Source organism: Triticum urartu, chromosome 2A (assembly GCF_056163025.1).
Source record: "Triticum urartu cultivar PI428250 chromosome 2A, HENAU_Tu73, whole genome shotgun sequence".
Lineage (NCBI taxonomy): Eukaryota > Viridiplantae > Streptophyta > Magnoliopsida > Poales > Poaceae > Triticum > Triticum urartu.
Window position 1 is genome coordinate 326,813,919 of NC_141874.1, and position 10,957 is coordinate 326,824,875.

Genomic DNA, 10,957 nt, shown 5'->3' on the forward strand with positions numbered 1-10,957 from the left:
CAGCCCAAATACCAAAGTTTCTCCTTTTGACGAGATGGAACTTTCTCACATTGTAAACTTTTCCATTTGAGGCCTTCTTAATTATGTTTTTGACCATGCCAAAATCTGGTGTCAACACATGCCCCCTGTTTTTCGGCAAAGCTTGTGTGCCGAAAAGTAACTTGCGCACAGCATGTTGTAAGGACGATGTCAACACTCCATCGGCCATTTTGCATGTTCTTGGGACGGTAAGTATATATCGACCATTGCTTGTTTGAACCTCTTGATGCAAACTTGGGTGAAAACTTCTCAACTTCTATAACAATCCGGTGATAAGGTTCCATAGATCAAAACCATCCTCCGAACCATATTGTTCACCCTTTTGCTAGGATTTTGCAGATAATTAAGAATGAACTTCCTCCAATCCTTACTTCGCCTGGATAACAGTTTCATTAGTGGCCGAGCTGGTGAGCTCCAACTCGGCCTTACCTATGTTGGCAAGAACAAGCATCGGCTATTGATAGACGTGCAATACACCATGACCAACATGGTAGCCGTATGTTTGCTATGCCAACCCTCTCCAGTTTTCATGCCTAGATATATGATGAATATTAATACAAACCAAGGTAATTTTTACGTCTAGACATACCTCAAGATAAACTAAAAGTGATTCATAAAAACATTGATAACCATTGGATATTTGTTGCACTACTCATAACGAATCACCGGAAGCCTCAATATGTATAGCAGCTATAGCAAGGAAAAGCTCCAATCCGAATAACAATGTATATTTGGCTTTGATCATTTGTGCATAAATATTTTAAGCGGCATGAGGCTTCACAAAATAGCACCATAAGGAGATATATAAACAACACCCACACCTTGGCCATTGCTACAAATTTAACCACAATATAAAATCTCTATTGTACTAGAGAGATAAAGCTAAAATCAATATTATGCATGATGTCAATATGATGCTCAATAATAAAATCAACCATGATTTGGCCTTACGTAAATTCTGAAAACTAATAAGCCGAAGCACACCCAATCAAAACATAAGTCCACTTTGCAATTTTGGTGAATTGGTCTATGCATAATATCTTCAATGTCATAAATTTGACAAATTTCTATGCAAGCACTTGTCTCAATCTCTACTCAGACTAAGGACGATGTTAGAATACTACACCAGCCATGCTTTGACATATTCTTGGGGCGATAGATAAATATCGGACACTACCATAAGGTCCATGTAAACTCCATCCACCAAAGCACATATAGCCGAAATAAACAAATGCAATGACAAATCAAGTATTTTTGCCCTTTGGATCAGAATAAAACTTGTAGCTAACCAAATGTATAGTGATTTGGTAATACCCTTTCATCATGATATAAGAAATTATATTGCATCCATGGTTCCAAATAAACCCATGGAGGGAGACCGATCATACCTGAGGATGAATTCCATGTCAAAGACATCAATGGCATGTTTGGCGAATATGGACGATGTGCTAACCGAAGATTTTGATGGGGTGATGCAAACCTTTGGCTTAATCATTTTTTCCTTCCACCCTTCTCTTTCTTAACTTTTGTAACACTTGTTGCAATAGAAGGTTGCACATCATTTTTATTTTTACTAATCCTCTTGGGAATCCATGCCATGTTCTTGCTTTTCAGCTCTTGTGCACTAAGCTTTTGTAATTCCTTCTTTTGCCAATATGATAAACCGAGTGTGCATGCTGGCTGTGATTTTGTTTGAAGCATTGGCAATTCTTGTTTTACCTTGTGCACTCTCAACTTCTTCTCTTCATATTTGGCACATGATTGACTTGCCTCATTGCCTTTAGTAGCCAATGTCAACACTTTAATTGGCTCTTTTTCATTTGAGATCAAATCTGAAGTAGCACTCTTACGACCATCTTTTTTAACACAGTAAACTTGCTTGATGAAACACCCATGATGCGGCTATATCTCCCACGTGTCGGAGCACGACTTAGAGGCATAACTACATTGTAGGCATGTCGCAAGAGGGGTAATCTTTGCACATCCCATGTACTGAATAACAAAGAGGTACAGAGTTGGCTTACAATCGCCACTTCACACAATACATAAGAATAGCATTACATCATCCAGATACAATCAAGGTCCGACTACGGAACCAAAATAAAAGAAGACTACCCCTAAAGCCAAAGATCCCTGATCGCCTCGACTGGGCTCCACTACTTATCAACTGGAAACGAAACAACACAACGAACACGATCTTCATCGAGCTACTCCTTAAGCTCGGTTGCGTCACCTGCACGGTCATCAACGGCACCTCCAACTGGATTTTGAAGTAATCTGTGAGTCACGGGGACTTAGACATCTCACACCCTCGCGATCAAGACTATTTAAGCTTATGGGTAGGTAAAAGGTATGAGGTGGAGCTACAGCAAGCACTAGCATATATGGTGGCTAACTTACGCAAATGAGAGCGAGAAGAGAAGGCAAAGCACGGTCGTGTACTAGAAGTGATCAAGAAGTGATCCTGAACTACTTACATTCAAGCATAACTCCAACACCGTGTTCACTTCCCGGACTCCGCCGAGAAGAGACCATCACGGCTACACACGCGGTTGATGCATTTTAATTAAGTTAAGTGTCAAGTTCTCTACAACCGGACATTAACAAATTCCCGTCTACCCATAACGGCGGGCACGGCTTTCGAAAGTTCAAAACCCTGCAGGGGTGTCCCAACTTAGTGCATCACAAGCTCTCACAGTCAACGAAGGATATTCCTTCTCCCAGGAAGACCCAATCATACTTGGAATCCCAGTTACAAGACATTTCGACAATGGTAAAACAAGACCAGCAAAGCCACCCGAATGTGCCGACAAATCCCGATGGGAGCTGCACATATCTCGTTCTCAGGGCACACCGGATAAGCAATCCGTACAACTAAAATGAACCCTCGAGTTTCCTCGAGGTGGCGCTGCAAGGGGCTCTAGTTTGGACCAACACTCAGAGGAGCACTGGCCCGGGGGGTTTAAAATAAAGATGACCCTTGAGTCTGCAGAACCCAAGGGAAAAAGGCTTAGGTGGCAAATGGTAAAACCAAGGTTGGGCCTTGCTAGAGGAGTTTTATTCAAGGAGAACTGTCAAGGGGTTCCCATTATAACCCAACCGCGTAAGGAACGCAAAATCAAGGAACATAACACCAGTATGACAAAACTAGGGTGGCAAGAGTGGAACAAAACACCAGGCATAAGGCCGAGCCTTCCACCCTTTACCAAGTATATAGATGCATTAAGTAAATAAGATATATTGTGATATCTCAACAATAATCATGTTCCAACATGGAACAAACTCCAATCTTCACCTGCAACTAACAACGCTATAAGAGGGGTTGAGCAAAGCGGTAACATAGCCAAACAACGGTCTGCTAGGACAAGGTGGGTTAGAGGTTTGACATGTCAATATGGGAGGCATGATATAGCAAGTGGTAGGTATCGCAGCATAGCAAAAGAGCGAGCAACTAGCAAGCAAAGATAGAAGTGATTTCGAGGGTATGGTCATCTTGCCTGAGATCCCGCAAGGAAGAAAAATGAGTCCATGAAGAAGACAAACGGACGTAGTCAAACGGATCCTCACAACTCCAGAATGAAACCGAAGCTAACGCAAGAAGCAACCCGGAAAGAAGAAAACAACAAAATAAACAACCAACACATAATCATGGCATGATGCACAACCAAGTATGATGCATGTCCGGTTTAATGAGGGCATGGCATGGCAAAGTGCACAAGCAAAACTACAAGTTAAGTGGAGCTCAATATGCAACGAGTTGCATATTGATGAAACACCATGGGACTTATTAAGTTTTCTCTCGTTTAGGTACCCATCAATATTAAATGTTGTTAAACATGGCAAGAGGTGAAGCATAGTAAAACTACCTATCTAGGCAAGTTTAAAAGAGGCCGGAACAACAAGCAACAAGTTCGGAAAATCCTCGTGTGCATATTTATGGATTTGGTACTGTTCTGCCCTAAACCAAATTCTAGAGTTATTAAACATGCTAGATGAGTGCACCATGTTAAACTAGGTATTTTTCTAACCCATTTACATATAAAGTTTATTTATAACCGAGCTACGGTTATTTAGTTATGAATTAAAGCATTTTAACATATTATTAGAGCAAATTTAGTCAAACATCATTTTAAGCATTTCAAACATGGATGAAAGTTGCAGATTATTAAACCAGACAAAATTCCAGGCATTTTACATATAAAATGTTTTTAGAAAAGATGCATAGTTTGTGAGATATTAAATGTATGAACATGAGGGTCTTTTCTAAAAAACTGCAGTCTCTAGAATAAAAGCAAAATCATAGAGCCTAAAAAAAGACTCTGGGCCGAATCTGGCCGGCCCAAAGTGCACAGGGGCTGCAGGCGGCTCACCCTGGCCCAAGGCCCGGTCCAGTGGAAGCAGCAGGCCGGCGGGTCTGGCTGGGCCTAGGAGGCGCTGGGCCTAAGCGATCAGTACGAGAGACCCACAGCGAGGCGCTGGACGAGCAGGTGGTCAACGGGGCTGGAGCTATCTGCTCGATCCTGAGCTCGCGTACAAAGACACTCCTCGGGCGCTGCAGGAACCAGCAGGCGCGGCGGCTCCAGGGACTTGGCGGGGCTCCAGGACTGTGCGTCGGCGGACTGCGTCGATCCGGCCAGGTTAGAGGCGGAGATGTAGCGGTATGAAGGAGAGGTTCCGGACGATGCCCATGGAGTCAGGCGGAGCTCCTGGTCGAGGGCGGCGCTGCGAAGCTTGGCGGCCAGGGTTCCTGTTGAATGCTGCGAGAGGAGAGAGACGTGAAGGTAGATCAGCATAGGAGGGAGGGAAGAGACACAAGGAAGAAAACAGGGGAAGAGCGGCGACAGGGTCGTCCTGCTAGAGGTTGGAGGCTAGCCGGGGTGGTTGGCCACGCGAGAAGACAAGGACATCGGGGTTCGGACCTGCCTCGCAGGTGTGCTCAAGAGGACGGGGCCTCGAGTGCTCGCAGAAGAACGAGCAGAGGAGGGCGGCTGTGATGTGGATTGAGAGGACTGGCTCGGTCGTTGGTGGCAGGGGAGATCGAGCAGAAGGTGATCTGGGAGGATCCCGAGGTGGGGGTTTGAGTGTGGCGGCGGCGAGGAGGAATGATGGGACAACTCTTGTTGATTTTAGGGTTGGACTAATACATATATAGCATGTGGATTTTTGGTTAGGGGCAACCTCGTCCCTTCGATCGTAATCGGGCGGTCAAGAAAAAATATGTTAGGAAGTCCAATTAACAAAACGGAGACATTTTGTAGATGTTTGGGGATGATCCGGACCTAACGGTGACGACTGTCCGGGTCGGGTCCGGGACAGCTTTCGGACGCGCGCGCGAGGAGGGCCGCGGGCTGACGAGAGAGGATAGGTTGGTCCTGGTGGTGGGCAGAAGACTGTGCAGAAGGCCTCAGGTTGAGAGGAGAGAGAGAGAGAGACCCGTCAGCGGTTTCGGAGATCGAAACGTCCGACGAAAGACCGGCTACTATTGCCGCTATAGATAATCGTTGGGCCGTGAAACGGACTCCGAATGCGATGAAACTTGGCAGGCGGTCTACTGACAACAAAACAACACCGCACGCCAACTTTCAACCCATTCCGAGAACATTTCCCGACCACTTATAAAATAATATTTTGGACGTGTCGCGGGCGCGTGCAAGTGTGGTTGAGCTCAGAACGGACAATGGAGAGAACGAGGAGACCGGGACGGATGCATGTTTTGAAAACATGATGATGCAATGCACATGATGACATGGCAAGATGCAACATGCAAGCAAATGATAAGGCAACAAAAGTGAATAACTGGAAGACACCTGGCGCAACGGTATCGGGGCGTCACACTTGACCACCTATTTCTTGTTCCTTGAGCCCCGGACCGATTCCTTATAATTGAAACGGTCTTTGACGTGTGATTGTTCATCAAATGTTCATCTTTTTGGAGCTCCATAATGTTAGTGATATGGTCTAAAATAAGATGGATAATGTGCCCTTGTATCATACCTATCCTATGATGGATATGTATTTACATGAGCATAGGGAGGTATCCACGACATTGGCATTGGCGGCCCAAAATAAGGATATGAATTAAAACTCTCACTTTGTCAATACCGATCCTCATATTTACACCTTGGGGTGATTTTGGTTTCTTTGCATGATTTGGTCAATAAGCATTCTTCTCTTCACTCTTCTTTCGATATTTATCCAATAGTTTAGCGAAGGTGATTTTTGATCTCTTACACTTGCACTTATTTCGGCCTTTGTTTTCTTTTAATTTTCTTTCCTTGATCATTGGATTTGCTTGTTGCCCCCAGTCCTTGGCATCTTCATTGTAGCTTCAATGGAATTCTCGCCCTCAAGTTTATGTTCATTGCGCTCTTCAACAACTTCTTTACTTGAAAGCTTGATCCCATCACCTATAGTTTTTATCTTCTCATGTTTAAGTGGATCGGCTTGAAGCAGCCGATGCAAAAAAAACTTTTTCCATCAGGACAATTGGAATAGACTGGTCATGATGAGGACATCAATACCACTGTTACACCCACAGCCCCTGCTGCTATACATAATGGACCTATTACTAGAGCTTGCGCACGCCAATTGAATTATCAGGTAGTTTCGTTTCTTGGTAACGATTCTAATGATCATGAGAATATGATGCTGCCTAAATTGGATACATTTGTTTTGCTTACAAATGAAGGGCCTAGCTTGGACAAGAAAGATGAACCTTGGAGCAAGATCAAGCATGGAGATTATGGCATGCGCAAGGGAATCGAGAACGGAGTTACAAGTGATGATTTCAGGACTTTGAAGCCACCATAAGGACTGCATGAAGCCTTGGACGAAATATACAAGATGCCACTTCATAAATTTCGTCCAGAGGCCATTTTAGGTGCTGCGCCGCCTTATTATTGGGCCAAGCCCATGTATTTTCGAAATACTTAAGTATAGGTTTTTTTAGAGTCTGTATGTGTGGGGAAACAAGAGTTAGGGTTGGTTTCGGACCCTTCCTCCAAGGGCCACGAAATTCCCCCCTCTTCCTCCATATATACAGCCCTTAGGGCGTCATTTAGACTTTGGGTTTTGTTTAGATTAAAAGTTCGCCATAGCTGCAACTTCGCGTACTTCGTTTGTGTCCAACGACCAGACCAAGACGTCACAGAACCCCATCTTGATCAATAAAGCTTTCATCTTATATTCGTAATATCTAGATTACAATCTCAGTTTCTTGCTTGTTCTTCGTTTGCTCGCAGGAAACAGACCCTCGTGGTCAGGTTGATCATGCTCCGGTGTGGTCAATAACCCCTCGGAAGTTGGTTTAGCGATTGCTAAGGCGCGACGTCTCGCACGTTCGTAGGCGGATCGTCAAGGTCGACTCCCACAGAAACGATACCGACCATCTCATCGAAACATCGGGACACCTTCGCCTCTATCAAGTGGTATCAGATTTCCAGGTTGCTAGGTGAGATTTTACAATTTTTCTTAGTTTAGATCGAGTCTGTTCTTCGTACCTATAGTCCACGAAAAAGCCAAAAAAATTAGTGTTAGTTCATCCTATCTGAACCAATCTGAGCCTTTGCATAATCTTTTCTGTATTTGCTTTGTGAATTTACGGTTGCATCGTCGTGTCAAGTTGCTGGTCTTAGCATCTAGTCCTTTAGAGTTTCGAGTTCTGTTCACAGGTTGTCACGTCGCCGCTGCCATATATCACCACCGCATCATCATCATCATCGCTGCTGCCATATACCACCACCACACCAACTTCATCGTCGCTGCCATATTCAGCACCAATCCGAGTCCATATACGCCACCACATATCCGCCGCCATCACCCCAATCCGAGTACACCTGCAACATATATCCACCACCACTCTGATTTCCACCAGATTCATCGCCGCCACCAATCCGAGATTCCACCAGATTCATCTCCGCCACCAGTCCTAGTCCGAGTCTAGTAATTGTTGCATTGTTTTCGGTTTCCGGATCATGCGATACTTCGAGTCATGACAGAATAGGACTCCTAAGATTCTGTTGCTACCCGTAGAAGAAAAATTCTGGCTAGGCAGTTTATAGACCATTTGTAGACCTTTTCAAAAAAATTGTTGCAGAGCAAAAAAAAGAGGAAAAAAAGTGCAAAAAAGTGAAAAAAAGAAGAAAAAAAATTCAGAGCGTGCTCCTCCCTTGTTTACGTGCGGCGCCGTGAATTTGTTAGTGTTCTAGGCTCGCGTCTCTAGCACGGTCTAGCCTAGGACCAGCACAGTACTGTCGTTGAGGGTTTATTCCACTTTGCATCTCTAAACTGATTATTGCTGACCCTTTTTGCTACCATATTATAAGCCTTCCTAGCTCCACATACATCTACATCGTGTGTTTGACTCTCCCTGGTAATCGCTGTATCCAAGCTTTGAGAGCTTTGACTACGACGGTTGCCGATCACTGGTAATCGATGTATCCACGCTTTGAGAGTTTTGACTACCATATTTGGTGGAGTCGACTTTGACGATCCGACTACAAATGTGCACGATGTTGCTCCTTAGCAATCGCTAAACCAATCTCCTGAGGTTACTGACGATGCCGGAAGCACGGTCATCCTGATCACGAAGGTCTATTCCTGCAAGAAATCGAAGAATGAGCAAGAATATGATAAATCAATCTGAATATTGCGAATATATATGAAGTATTGATAATGGTGGGGATCCGTAAGCGGTATTGGTCTGGTCGTTGGACACAAACAAAGTAAATGAAGTTGCAATGGCTAACTTTTAACTAAACAAATCCAAAGGAAAAAGCTACTAGATGGATCTACATATATAGGAGCAAGGGGTGGCGGCCAAGGAGGTGGGAGGACGTCCCAAGGCAGCCTAAAACTAACCCTAGGTCGTACAAGGCTCATGGGCCCAAGTGGAGGTGATGCAACACCTTTGGACTTGTTGTTTGACTCGGATTCTGCTGCAACGTCAGATTGTTTCGTCCATAACTCAACGCTCCGGATGAATTTGAAGGTGAATCCAATTGGGATGGAAAGAGCACGAAATCTAGTTTCCAACAAAAAAAGAATCACCCAATTCGGAGTCCGTATGAAAAAGTTGTTGGCATTTTGAGTCAGGTATGTTTGTGTAGTCCGAATCTGAATCCAGAACGTGAGAGACTAGGACTCTATCTTCTCTTGTGCCAAAAGTGACGTGAGAGAACTTTTTGAACAGCAAGTAAACATCTTTTTCTCCCTTATCTTCATATGTGGATTGTACAAATGTACCACACACCTGCAATTAGACAAAACACAAAAGTGTGTGAAGTATTTTTGTTCTGGATAACATAAATAGATTATTGAATAGTTTGCACTAGAAATCACCTGACAAATATGCATGTATGCAATATTTTTGGTCGTATCCAAGGTAGTCATGTCCTCATCATCCTCCCCTTCTTGAAAAAAAAGCCGTCCTCGGCGTTGCTTAATCTGAAATGTGGCTAACAAAAGAGACAAGGTGTACATGTTGTATATGTATATGTCATCCATTTTTACTTCCCTTAATTTTTGCACATATGACACATGTACACATGAGTAACTTCCATAGTTCATAAAATGTATAGCCAAAATATTATCACAATTATCATAAGGCATGAAAATGTTGCAACTCAATTTGCACATATAAGTGAAGCCCTTATTCGTATCAAAAGATTGACAATGTTCATCATTTAACCATCCCAACATTGCGGAATAAACCTTATTTGCATCAAATTTACATGCTACCACATGCTTAAATAAGAAAACATGCAATAAGTCATTTGACACAGAATCATCACCAAGATTAGAGGTCATATCAAAATGATTAAACATGGGTTCTTTTGCATCAACAGTTAATTCAATGGGTGCACTCGACATTACTGATATTGCATTTGTTTGATCACATGCCAAAGTCAAGTCATCAACATAGTCCTCTAAAATAGGTGGTGTGATCAAAGTAGTGGGTAGGTCATCACATGGTGAACTGAAATTGACAAGGTATTCATCATACTCATGAGGAGGTGGAAGATCAGTACCTTTGTCATTACCTTTTATGATCAACTCAGATAATGTTGGCACTCTCGGTGGTGATGCATCACATGGTGGAGGAGATGTAGTCCGCACAACAATGGATGTGGTTGTCATAGTATGCCTAGTAGTGGCAGGAACAATCGTATCAACTATTGGAATGTGTACCGTGCGCTTGTTCTCCTCGTGGGCAACACGTAGTTTTATTTTCTGTTCAGCTTTGCAAGCATGACGAAACAAATGGTCCATAGGATAACACTCTTTATGAATTAGTATCTCTTGAATATCACGGTTTAATCCTCCCCAAAATCTATCCATAAAATCATCTTCACTTTCTTCTAAAGAGGAATGCAACAAGGTAGTTTGTAAATCATCATAATATTTCATTACAGTGTCACTACCTTGTTTTAAATGTTGCAACTTTTTAATCATGTCACGAGTATAATAAGCGGGAACGAAAGTACGTCGCATGGCAAGTTTCAAATCATCCCAAGTAGTAGGTATATAATCAGGGTGTAACCGACAATATTCACTCCACCAAACCAAAGCATAACCAGTGAAAGAACCAACTGCAACCTTAACCTTTTTATGTTCATCAAAATTATGGGAAGCAAATATTTTTTTTATGTTGAACTCCCATTCAATATATAAAGCAGGTCTAAAACGGCCATTAAATGGTGGTATAGATACATTAACCTGGTCATGTGCATTTGGATGTTTGTACACCTCTTGTGACGATTGTGGTATTTGTAAAGGTGGTGGCACATCTCCCACGACCGACAAATCCCATGAATTGACTCTGGATCCTGTCATGATTAGTAGAAACAAGAAACAGAATCCAAAAAAAATGTTCCTATGAACTACTTGGAAGTGGTGGTAAAACGCTCACAATATAGCA